The sequence below is a fragment of the Gordionus sp. m RMFG-2023 genome, chromosome 3 (genome assembly GCF_954871325.1).
Source record: "Gordionus sp. m RMFG-2023 chromosome 3, tfGorSpeb1-WG-v2, whole genome shotgun sequence".
Classification (NCBI taxonomy): Eukaryota; Metazoa; Nematomorpha; class Gordioida; order Chordodea; family Parachordodidae; genus Gordionus; species Gordionus sp. m RMFG-2023.
In genome coordinates, this window is record NC_088777.1 from 33,026,664 (window position 1) to 33,041,063 (window position 14,400).

General features: G+C 25.5%; 1 protein-coding gene across 1 annotated transcript in view; it reads left to right on the plus strand.

The window, feature by feature from the left end:
* The window catches only part of LOC135927446 (zinc finger MYM-type protein 1-like), a 279,857-nt gene that overhangs the window by 6,865 nt on the left and 258,592 nt on the right, over positions 1-14,400 (plus strand). The window lies entirely within an intron of this gene.

The window sequence follows — 14,400 nt, forward strand, 5'->3', positions numbered from 1 at the left end:
ATCGCGAATCAATAATCGCGAAAATTTTAAGCGAAGTCAATATCGCCAAACATAAATCGCGAAGACAATATAGCGAAGTCAATATCGCGAAACATAAATCGCGAAAGCAATATAGCGAAAACTATTTTGCGAAATATAACGCAGCCAATTATTATTTTTTTATTTTTATTAAAATAATTTATTTAATTTATATTTAATGTTAGTATTTTATTTATCAACAAATAAACATATTACATGATATATATTTTTTATTTATATTATTATATTATGAAATGAAAAATAAAATGGATTACTTTTATTTGATGTTTTTTTAATATAAATGATATGCTACTATTGTAATATTATTTTTGTTATAATTTATTAGTGATTTTCACGACCAAAATTTTAAACAAAAAGTATTTTTTAAGTTCAAAAAGATTTTTGAACATATTTTGATAAAAATTTTAAATCTTTTTTGAGGAATTCTTTTGTGAATTTTTTTATAAATAAACAATTTTTTAGGTGTAATCTTTATAGTTTTTTTATCATTTTTATAAAATTATCTATTTTTTATGTATATTAAAAGAGGTGGGTTTTCTAAATAATATTTTTTTAAAATATTTTTATACTTATTTATGCTATTTTATATGATCTTTTTAAGGAAAATAATTTAATCTGACAATTTTTATATTCGTTATTGAAAATGTTCCTTGGAAAAATGACAATTATCATAATAGGTGTTTTTAAACATATAAGATTTTTTTTACGGTAAAATATGTATTTTTAACAGGGTTGGCATGTCGGTCAATTGACCGGAGGAGTATTTGACTGGTCAAATACGGTCAAATACTCTAAAATATTAATGGCGAATAAATATTTTGATATAATTAACTAGTATGCATTAAAAGCATGTTTATCAATCTTATTATTTTTTTATTAAAATATAAATATGTAATTTTTCTAAATATAGTAATATTTTTAGTTATTTTTTTGCCTAATCATTGCCGTTTCTCGCCTTCTTTATTTTTTTCAATTCATTTTTCTTAAAAAAAATAAAAATACCCGATTTATTATAATCATAATATAATTTTTTCATTCTTATTTTTTAATAAATTTAAATTTTATTTAATATTTAGCCGAGTATAAATTATATTAATTCTCATTTGTTTTACTTACACTTGCTATATTTGGTTTTTAAAATTAATTTTCATTTTAATTGTTCTGGTCAGATTTACGAAATATTATTCAATTCTGGTAAAAAGTTTATTATATTATATTTATAATATTAAGAAATTATTGGAATAATTGGTCGATAATTATAAAATAGTTAAGATTGATTAACTTTACAATAATCAAAATCATTTTTTGTTAAATTTTAATATATTAGGGATTATGGTCAAACCAAAGCATCATGTTTGGAAACATTTTCAAGAAGTACGCGATGGTAAATCAGTTAAAGCGGTGTGCAAGTTTTGCAAGATGTCCTATGTCACCCACGTTGATAGAATGGTCAAACATTTATTAAGCAGCTGTACTATGTGCCCTGTTATAATTAAGGAAAAATTTTATTCAAATTCCAAAATATCAACCTCTACAAAAAATATCACAAATGTAATTTGTAATACTTCTAAGTCTAACTCTAATGAAGAATTGGGTGAAATTAGTGAGAATGATTATCAAATGAACAATATTTTGTCTTGTGACTCAGGAGAATTTGATTCCCTTATTTCTAATCAATCTACAAGCAAGGCGATTAAATATAAATCTCAATCTTGTATAACCGGTTTCATAGATAGAATTAATCCCAAAGAAAAAAATGAGCTGGATCAATTGTTTGCAAAGGCTGTATATGCGAGCAATTTACCTTTCCACATCACTGAAAATCCCTACATCCAAGAATTTTTTAAAAAAATACGTCCTATTTACACATTACCCAGGAGAAGGCAGCTGGCTGGATATCTTCTAGACAAAGCGTCAGGTGATATGGAGGTGAGAGTTGCAGATATAATAGATAAAGCTCCTTACTTATCAATTGTATCAGATGGCTGGAGCAACATTAGAAACGAGAGTATTATTAATTTTATGGTGATGACGCCTGTTCCAGTGTTCTACAAATTTCTAAATACTGAGGAAAATCGCCATACGGCAGATTATATTGCCCAGGAATTTAAAAATGTAATTCATGAATTGAATCCGGTAAAAGTATATTCTTTAGTTACTGATAATGCCGCTAACATGAAAGCAGCCTGGAGAATTCTAAAATCTGAATCTATTTATAATCATATACAATGTTATGGTTGTGCAGCGCATACATTGCAGTTATTCTTTCACCATTTTGAACGATTGGACGCCTTCAGTGACCATATTTCAATAATTAAAAAAATTGTTAAATTTTTCAAGAATAAACACATACCATCTGCAGTATTTTCCCGTAATAAGAATCTTCATGGCATACCATCTACATTAAGTACAATTAGCCAAACAAGATGGGCATCGTCAATAAAATGTATGGAGTAAATTCAAATATGCAAGAAAGCTCTAAAAGCATCACTTGTTGAAGAAGCTGTTTGTGATAATTGTCCCATAGAAATTACCAATAATATATTAAACGAAGAATTTTGGACGAAAAATTTAAAATTTTTAGCTATACTCCAACCTTTAGCTACCTCATTGTTGAAAGTGCAAGGGGATAAATGTACTTTGGCCCAAGTAAAAAACGAGATGCTTAATTTGGAAAAACACATAATACAATCATGCCATGATTCTATATTTTCTCCATCTCAAGAAAAAAAATTAAGGTTATGTTTGAAAAGATAAAAACTGATATAAATACATGTGCTCACAATGCTGCTTATTTATTGGACCCCCAATATCAAGGGGAGCATCTTACTAATACTGGATTTGATGAAGCATGTAATATAATACAAGAATTGGGTATTTTACAAGGTGATGATAATCAAAATATTTTGAGTAATATAGTAAATTTCAGAAGCAAAAGTGGTATATTTAATAGCCATAATATGTGGAAAGTTGTAACTTCCATAAGAAACAATCAAATTTCGGCCTCAAGTTGGTGGAATGCATTTTGCCCACCTTGCCCATTAAGAGAAGTCGCTAATATTTTACTAACATTTCCTAGTTCGACTTCTTCTTCTGAAAGAAATTGGTCGGTTTGGGGCAATATTCACACGAAAAACAGAAATAAATTAAAGGCTTCTAAAGCAGGAAAATTAGTAAGAGTGTATCATAATTTAAGATTGATTAAAAATATTAAAGAAAATAATGATATTGAATATGAATCGGAACAAGACTCTGCCACGGAGGGTGAAACATTGACTATAGAATGAATTAAAAAATATTATGATATTTATTATTATACATAGATTTATTATAATATTAAATGCAAAATAAAGTTAATATTGGTGTAAAAAACATTTATTTGAATTTGACCATATTTGACCGTATTTGACCGGTCAAATATCTGTCAATTGACCGAATTGTATTTGACCGGTCAAATGCACAACCCTGATTTTTAACATGTTAAATAAAAATTTCAAATAAGATGCACCATATAAAAGTGACATTTTAAAGTTTTTTAAATTTGACGTAAATCGGCTTAAATAAGTATTGTTAATATGTATTAATAAAACTTCAGTGAAGATGTACTCTAGATAAGTGGCAATTGTCATAATTATTATTGTTTTTGATTTTTTTTGATGTAAATGGATAAAAATATAGAATGTTAACTTGTTAAATTAAGATTTCATGAAATGTATCATAGAAGTGACAATTGTAATAATCGTTATTTTTAAACTTTTTTTGTCGTAAATGAGCCAAAATAAGTATTGATAACATGTTAAAATAAAACTTCAGTGAAGATATACCCAAGATAAGTGACAATTGTCATAATCATTTTTAAAGTTTTTTGAATTTTTTGATAAATTGCTAACATGTTTAAATAAAACTTCAATGAAGATGCAACCTAGATAAGTGACAATTGTCATAATCGTTATTTTTATTAAATTTTTTTTGACGCAAATGGGCAAAAATAGAAATTGCTAACATGTTAAAATAAAATATTAATGAAGATGTATTACATAAATAAGTGACATTTGTCATAATCGTTGTTTTTAAAGTTTTTTGAAATTTTTTGATAAAAATATAGATTGTAAAAATGTCCAATTAAAATTTCATGAAGATGTACCATATAAAAATGACAATTGTCATAATCGTTATTTTTAAAAGTTTTAAAAATTTTTTGAAGCAAATGGGCTAAAACATAAATTGTTAACTTGTTAAAATAATATTTCAGTGAAGATGAACCTTAGATAAATGACAATAGTCATAATCGTTATTTTTAAAAGTTTTAAATTTATTTTGAAGCAAATGGGCTAAAATATAAATTGCTAACATGTTAAAATAATATTTCAGCGAAGATGTATCCTAGATAAGTGACAATAGTCATAATCGTTATTTTTAAACTTATTGAATTGTTTGATGCAGTTGAACAAATATATAAATTGTTAACATGTTAAAATAAAATTTTAGTCGAAATAAAAAAACAAATCGATATTTTCATGCTCATGATCGTTGTTCCTTTTATCCTGCTTAAAATTTGATAAAAATATGCAAATTTATTATTAAAGATAGTTGTAACCTATGTTAAATTCTAAACTTCTAAGATATGGATTCACAATCTTATTTCTTTGATTAATAAATTTTAATTCTACATTATAAAAATGTATAACCCTGCATTCACAGTAAACAAATATTTTTGTATACTCGTGGCAAAATAGTGCTGAGTCTGAATTCATGGTAGGATTTTTATAAAAAGATATGAATATTATTTAGTAATATGATACAATCAACATCCTATAAAAATAATGTTAAGATTTTATTTTTATATACATATGGTTAAAATGGATTACAATCTATATTTAAACCCATTTCATCAAAAAATAACGATTATAACAATTGTCACTTTTCAATGATATATCTTCATGTTTAATTATTATGTTTACAATCTATATTTTTACCCATTTGCAACAAAAAAATTCAAAAAAACTTTATTAACAACGATTATGACAATTGTAACTTATCTATGGTACATCTTCACTGAAATTTTATTTTAACATGTAAGCAATTTATATTTTTGCCCTTTTGCGTCTAAAATTTCAAATAATTTTAAAAATAACGATTATGATAATTGTCACTTTTAAATGGTAGATCTTCATGAAATTTTAATTTAGCGTTTACAATCTATATTTTTACCCATTTGCGTCAAAAAAATAAAAACTTAAAAAATAACTATTATGAATTGTCACTTATCTAGGGTACATCTCGCTGAAATTTTATTTAAACATGTTAGCAATACTTATTTTAGCCCATTCACGTCAAAAAAATTCAAAAAGTTAATAACGATTATGAAAATTATCACTTTTCTATAGTACATCTTAGAAATTTTAATTTAACATGTTTACAATCTATATTTTTACCCATTTGCGTCAAAAAACTTTAAAATAACGATTATGACAATTGTCACTTATCTAGGGTACATTTTCTCTGAAATTTTATTTAAACGTGTTAGCAATACTTATTTTAGCCCATTTACGTCAAAAAATTTAAAAAAGTTATAAAATAGCGATTATGACAATTGTCACTTTTTTATGGTACATCTTAATGAAATTCTAATTTAACATGTTTACAATCTATATTTTTACCCATTTGAGTTAAAAAAATACAAAAAATTTTAAAAATAACGATTTGACAATTGTCATTTATCTAGGGTACATCTTCACTGATATTTAAATATGTTATCAATACTTATTTTGGCCCATTAACGTCGAAAAAAGTTTAAAAATAATGATTATGATAATTGTCACTTATAGAGTACATCTTCACTGAAGTTTTATTTAAACATGCTAGCAATACTTATTTTAACCTATTTTGGCCAAAAATAAATAAAAAAACTTTAAAAATAACGATTATGTTAATTGTCACTTTTCAATGGTACATCTTCATGAAATTTTAATTTATCATGTTTGCAATCTATATTTTTACCCATTTGTAACAAAAAAATTCAAAATAAACAACGATTATGACAATTATATTGTAACTTATCTATGGTACATCTTCAATGAAATTTTATTTAAACATGTTAGCAATACTTATTTTAGCCCATTAAAGTCAAAAAAATTTTAAAAAGTTATAAAATAACGATTATGACATCTGTCAATTTTCTATGGTACATCTTCATGAAATTTTTATATTTTTATTTGCATTAAAAAAATTTAAAAAAGTTTAAAAATTATGATTATGATAATTGTCACTTATCTAGGGTAAATCTTCACTGAATTATTTAAACATACTAGCAAAAGCAATACTTATTTTAACGCATTTTGGTTAAAAAAATTCAATAAAAATTACAATTAAGATAATTGTCACTTTTCAATGGTAGATCTTAATTAAATTTTAATTTAGCATGTTTACAATCTAGATTTTTACCCATTTGCAACAAAAAAATTCAAGAAACTTTATAAACACGATTATGACAATTGTAACTTATATCTATGGTACATCTTCACTGAAATTTTATTTTAATATGTAACAATTTATATTTTTGACCATTTACGTCAAAAAATTGTAAAAAAACTTTAAAAATAATGATTATGACAATTGTCGTTTTTATATGGTACATCCTAATTGAAATTATAATTTAACATGTTAAAAATACATATTTTTGCCAATTTGCGTTAAAAAAATCTTATATGTTTAAAAATACCGATTATGATAATTGCCATATTTCCAAGTAACATCTTCATTGAATTTATAATTTAAAATTTTTACAATATAAATGATATTTTTACCCTTTTGAGTCAAAAAATTTCAAAAATCTTAAGAAATAACGAATATGACAATTGTCACATAAATTATTTTCCTTAAAAAGATCATATAAAATAACACAAATAAGTTGAATATAAATATTTTAAAAAAAATTATTTAGAAACCTCTTTTAATATACTTAAGAAATAGATAATTTTACAAAAATGATAAAAAAAACTATAAAAGATTTCACTTAAAAATTGCATATTTATAATAAATTTTACAAAATAATTCCTCAAAAAAGATATATTTACAAAGAAGATTAAGAATTTTTATCAAAAAATGTTCAAAAATCTTTTTTAACTTCAAGAAATATTTTTTACTTGAAATCATGGGCAATCATTAATAAATTGTAACAAAAATAATTTTACAATAGTACCATATCATTTTTTATTAAAAAACATCAAATAATAAATAAATAATATGTTGTTTTCCTTTAAATAAATGCATATGAAATATATTTATTGTTTCGCGGTAATGCCCTCGCGATAATGACTTCGCGCAATCATATTTGCGATAGAAAATTCACTGTAAAGTGTTCACGTAAAATGTTTAGCTAAAATGTATTCGCTCTAATAAATTCGCGGTTAAGGTTCGCGGAAATAAATTCGCGACTATGGCTTCGCGAAATTGTCTTCGCTATAAATGTTTCGCGGAGATAAATTCGCAGAATTGGTTTCGCGATTTTACCTTCGCTATAAAAGCTTTTCGCGAAAAAGTGTTTCACGATAAAAGTTTCGCTGAATTGACCTGATACGCGATAAGAGGACTCTGGTTAATTCCTTTTATATTCAGCCACCTCATTAAGAGGACTTAAACATTCCTTTTTTTATATTCAGTCGCCTAACGTTAGAGTGAATCCCTATATTCAGCAGCTACACTTAAGAGGGCTACGATAATCCTTTTTTTTATATTCAGCCACCTCATTTAAGAGGATGTCGGAAATCTTTTTTTTAAAAAATATGCATCCAGTAATTCTTTTAAACGATTAGCATTTATAATAAACTATGAATATAACAAAACACAAAATATAAAATTTTATTTTTATAGGTACTGTATTTTTATTGTAATTAATATTTCCAAATAAGTTATATATATATGAAAACAGAGTAATTTAGAATAATATTTCACAAACGGAGAAAATAATATTTTCACTTTTTTTATGCATTTTGTATCTTGCACATTTAGAAAAATAAATATAATTTATTAATAATCTTCTCTAATCATAAAAATATTAATTTTGATAATAATGACCTGACAAAAATATAAAAAAAATATAACAATGAATGCGTAAAATTAACTTCCCCAAAAAATGAATTTATATGACATCTTATTTTAAGAATTCTTATGAATAATAAAAGGTAAAAAAATATATTCTTGAAATATTAATTATATAGGAACAACGATCGCCATTGATTAAAAAAATATTTTACCAAAAATCTTGAAAAATAAAGGTCTAGGGGACTTAAGAACTTATTGGTAAAAATAGCTATTAAGGTGAAACTCATAGGACGTGATACTTTCTGATTTCCATTTTTCAGCTCTTATAATAGAGTCAATATTTGGATTAGATGAGAACTAGGAGAGACAGATAAAATCCTAAATAAGATATTTTCGTATCTAAGATATTTGTATAGCTATTTTATTATTTGCCACCAACAGATATGGTTAAGTGTAAATTTTCAAAGAGATTTAGCTAATCTAATATATTTTATATTATCAATGACAGAGATTTAGATTGTTAGCCAAATTTAATATGATCAAATAGAGTGCTCTGTAATGACTCAAAGGTCTAGACGAGTACATGTAAACTCAGCCATATCTATCTTTAGTTCTGATTCTTTTTATACCTTTTACATTTATAAGGTATTCAAATGCCGCAGCCTAATTTAGACCTTATTGTCACCCTTCATCTGAGAACCTGATACCAAGTTTGGCACTTTAAACAATTTCTAACTCATGGCCTGAGTTTTGCCTCAAATATTTGAGAATCGAAAAGATTTCAATGGATAAATTATTACTTAAATTTCATATAGATAATAAGTAAAGGATTACGAAAATTTTTGGGTGGTGGAGTATGAAAGAAAAAAAGGCATAAATATTTTCCTCCTAAGACACAGACATTTACAAATAGTCTATTCTCTTTAGAAACTTACTAATGATCTCCTTGCATTTATGACTGGATGAAGAGATAGCGGAAAAAAACTAAATTGAAAAAATCCCAAAATGTTTTTTTAGTGTGAAGTTGGGCTATAAATTAAACTTGGGAAAATGAATGTTAATAATAACTTCTATGAAGTTTTGATCTTAACGCCTAAGGAGGAAAGGATAAAAAAGCTTAAAAACGAAGTGAGGCTTTAACAGTTGTAAAATTTTTGGGCCAGAAATTTCATTATCATTACAAGGAATAATGAGTCAGAATATTTCGCAGTATGATTTCCAATTTATTATGCTTTATAGACTAGCTATTATGGGAATAGCACTATTTAAAGGGAACCCTATGAGACTGACTCTTGATCTATAACTTAAAAATTATCTGTAAGGGATATATTTAAAAATTGTAGTATGATTTAGATTATTTGATTCTTTTCCTATAAAATCGAGACTTCTCACATATTTGCACCTGGATCAGATAAAGTTGAGTCTTTCCGGTTACAGAGATTAAGACTTAAATTTTATTTACACCTAATATTAGAAACAATCTCATGAATACATAGGTAAAAGAGCAGGGGGCCTAAAGAATGACTTATTAAATGCCCTCCTAATTCAAAACCTTATATCCAAAAACTAAGAAGAAAAGATATCTAACCATAACAATAATTTATATTAGAATATTAGGGTTTCAAAGATTTTCAAGTAGAAGTCAGATCTATATAGGGCATTAAAAAAGTTATATCAATTTTGCATATGGTAAATTTTGAGGATTTCAATGTTAATCCGAATGGAATGGGTATAATTTACTCGCACAGCTCTTTGACTCCAAAGACATGCAAGTAATTGCAAAGGTAATATTTCGATTCATTAAAACTTACAACTTGCAGACTTTATGACGTTATCTGACTTCGATAAAGAAATGAGCCATTCCACGAATAAAATTGAAGCTACCTTAACACGAAGGGGTTGGGTTCACTAATTATTTTATTACAAAATAAGATTGGATAATTTATAAAAGGTCAAAGTAAGGGTTGTCAAAGGAAAGTATGGAATAGGGAAAATGCCTCGGATTAAAAAAATTTATTGCACTAATTACTTCATCATTGGTGACGGAAAAGGGAAGAGCAGATGCTAAGATCTTAGGAAATATTCGTCCAAAATTATTAAAATATTAAACTTGTTATTTAATTAAATTAAATTCATTTTTACAAAAAATAACATATCTAATTTTCTCAATATTTTTTTTTGCATGAATTAAAAAAAGGCATGCATTTGATAGGAAAATATTTAAAAAAGTTTTTAAATTTTTATTAAAATATAAAGACAATAACAGGCAAAACGTAATAAGTCTTTTAAGTATTTATTTTATTCTGCTATTATATCTATAAATTAAATCTTTTTATAGATAATAATGAAATAAGAGAAGAAAATGAAGCTTCAAATGAAGAACCCGATTTCAAGTTCACTGTAATTTCTATCTTTATAATAATGACGTTGAAAATCAATATAATGATAAGTATGTAATAGCCAACACTCCCACGAATAATAAATTATATGTTTTATCTGAATACGAATGATCATTTATTTCATTAAACGAATTATTCAGAATATTGAATAAATCGAACATTTGTCATTACTATTTGATAACCTGCCGATGTGACTATAAAAAAACTAGCACAAATTAAAAATCTCTGAAATGAAAATTGAAGCAATTTTAAAATTTTTATTACCATATTTTTTGAATCTCACGAAGTTTGTTTTTTGAATCTCAAATAAATAATATTAAAAAATTACATAAACCAAAGGTATACAAAAATACAATACATTTCTACAATAAATTATTGTTTGTTAGCCTATTTATGATGGAGGAGAATGCTTCTGATGAAATAGTTATGTTTGCTGTTATCAAATCAATAAAGACGGTGAAAGGGCTGCTTGCAAACATTGCAAGAGCATTATAAAATGTAAAGGCAAAACAACATCCCCTCTTATTAGTAATTATAATAAGTTCCATTCACACCTCCGTAAAAGTGTAATAAAATTGATATTTTTAAAGCATACATCACCGATTCCTTTATCTAAAAAAAATTAATTTTAAAGAAAACATGATAATCATTTATAAATAATAATATACCTTTTAAAACTGATAAATCAAAAGATTTTAAGTCCAATACTCTTAAATTGCATATGTATAATATATTTGCAGAAAAAGAATAGTTGGTAAAGGAAATAATATCCAAAAACAAGTCCGATTAATTTTTCATCTGACATCTGGACTAGCCCAACACGGGTTCTTTTTTTAGGGCTAACATCCCATTAATAAGAATTTTAAAGTAAATAACATAATTTTGGATGTTGTTCCAATAATGAAGCACATTCAGGTGAAAATATATTTAAAGCCTTTGTTAAAATTTTTATCTCCGAATTAAAAATTTCACTATAACTTTAGTTAATGAAACTAATAATAAAATCTTTATTAATATATTTTCTTAATATCCATCAATAAAAATAGGGCATATCTGATGCTTTACCCATGTAATTAATTTGCTTTCCAAAGAAATTTTAGATCCTTCTATTTTAAAACTGAGAAATTAGAATGATTCGTAATTCTTTCAAAAAGCTAAATTTATTAAAAAATATATGTTGGTCACTACACCTTTCCTTAAATTTTTTCAAACCAAATAGCACCTGCCAAATGATTGAAAGATGCTTATTTTAAAGCCGGCTATAACAAAATTAGTCAATGAAGTAATAAAATTAAAATTCTTCAAGAAAAACAAATATCAGAGATAAATTAAAATTTATAATTAGGGAATAATATATTTTGTTAACATATAGTAGCAATGGGAGATCTTAGAAAAATTAAACCTATTACCTTTATATAAAACTACAAATATGGTATGTGGGGAAAATTATCATACTTATAAGTTTGTTATACCTTATTATATTCTACTTCCTAAACACCTACCTTTAACAATGGTTTTAAAGCAGCATATGATAAATTGTTGGGCTATTATAATTTAATTGCTGATGATGCAATAATAACTGTTGTAAATTTTAGATTAAGAAGATTGAAAAGAGTATAAAAAGGCTAATTTTTACGATACAAATGATCTTTTTTTTAAATTTTATTAATTTTTTTAATTATATTATATTTTATTGTATTTTATTTTTTTATGATTTTTACTATTATAATTTAGTTAATTTGATAATGTTATAATTTTAAATAAAGGATTAAAGTTGATTTTATGATTTCGTGATTCCTAATTATTATTAATTTCCTTTTTATATATATATATTTGTTTTCTATTTTATATTTAGGTTTTGATGCACAATGACAAACCTGTCGTTGTGACAATGGTGTTGGAGAGCGGAGGAGACCGGCCCTTTACAACCTTCAGTCTAATGCAAATCACACATTGTGACCGGTGGGACAACAAGGAGATGTGTCAAACTGTATTCTAATACAAAAAAAAAATTCCAGAAGAACGTAAGAAAAATATGTAAATAAAGGTGAAAAGGAAAAATTATGTTGTTAAGATTATGTTTATGTAGAATATAAAATTAAAAACAAAGAATTATATAGGTAACATTCATAGTAGATATGATATAAAGAAGTTTGTGTTTAGTTATTTAAAGGTGATAATTAGGAGGAATTTTATATTTAGTTACTAGTAAACTAAAACCATTGGAATTTTGAAACTAATAAAGACTATGATATTTTAGATTTTAACATAAATTGCGAAAGTTAATATTAAACTAATAATTTGCTGAGATATAATAATTAAAAAATTCGGTGAATAAGATTAGAATATAACTTTATTGTTAGGAAATAGTTGATTAAATTCTTATTGAAGATTTATGTTTAACTTTTATCAGCCGCAAGGATTAATGTGAATGTAGTATATTAGGTTGTAGATTAACCAAAAATCTTCATAAAGAGAAACGGCTTTCGTCATTAGAAAATTTATGCCGCAATCGAGCTCAATTAGAGATCGGATTTTTATTTTTTTTGAATCATAAATAAGATTTGAGATCAATTATGCAACATTATTCTAATAATAACAGAAAGAAAAACATGCTTTAGAAATATACATATCAGTTTTCAACAACGGTTGTGCGAAAAATTATAATGATTAGAGTTCATAAGTTCTTCAAAGACGTGGGGTGAAAACCATAGTGATTAGAGTTAATAGGTTGTTCATAAACGTTAGTATGAAAACTTTTATGATTAGATGTCATTATTTCTCGACAACGTATGTATGAAAAGAGATTTATATATTTCAGCAGTTTTTTTTAAAGACTTGTGTCAAAGAGTACATGACGAAATAATTTTTTAAAAAGATAGATTTTGATATATATTTTAGAATAGGATTTTTAGATATAAATTTAGTATAGACATGGCTGAAAAGAAGATGAGGATCAATAGCTAAAGGATAAGTACAAGTAAATTTTTCAATGAAAATATGGGTCTAGGCTTCATTAAGGGGAGAGGGGTGATAGATTTGATATATTTATATAATTTATTATATTTTGCTACGTATTATAAATTTAAGATTTAGTATAATTTACGCCATTTATTAAAGTCAGAATTAGTTTAGAGGAGATAAATGTAGACATTAGGATAAGGTTGGTATAATTATATATTTTATTAGTATATTTGTATTAGGTAGTTTATATTTGAGAATAAATATAAGAAAGTGATAAAATATTTCAGAAGTTATTTAAATAGATTATTTTAGGTAGAAGTAGATTAGATGTGATTACCCGATATCTCAGCAAGGGCAAACTGTCGTAGAAGACCCGGAAGCCTGAAAGATAGATACGATTACAAGAATTAGAGGCAACAACCAATCAATTACAAGAGAAAGGGGAAAACAAGCGAATTAATAGAAAGTAGGGTCAAGACGTTATGCTGCAATCGTTAATCGCTGACCAATAATAGCCAATTATTACCGAGACTTTAGTCTTGATAGGAAACAAGCTACGATAAAAAAGATTAAGACAGACTAGCAAAAAACAAGAGAGGAAAAGAAACTGGATGTCATCGATAATCGTTATAAATCGTGGATAGTGGAAAACAGGCGTGTATCAAGTTAGTCAGTGGCTTACAGCGATAAAAAGCTGATCGTTTCACAGGGTGACAAGCGACAGATAGAATTCAAAAATTTCAAGCGACAAAGCCTTCGTTAGAACTTAGAAGACAGCAAAAATTAAGAAGAATAAGTCGAGATCGAAAGAAGATTGATTATTCGCAGAATGTTGGGTCTAATGTAAGTAGGGAGGTGTTGTAAATGTTAGATTAAGAAGATTGAAAAGAGTATAAAAAGGCCAATTTTTACGATACAAATGATCTTTTTTTTTATTTTATTAATTTTTTTAATT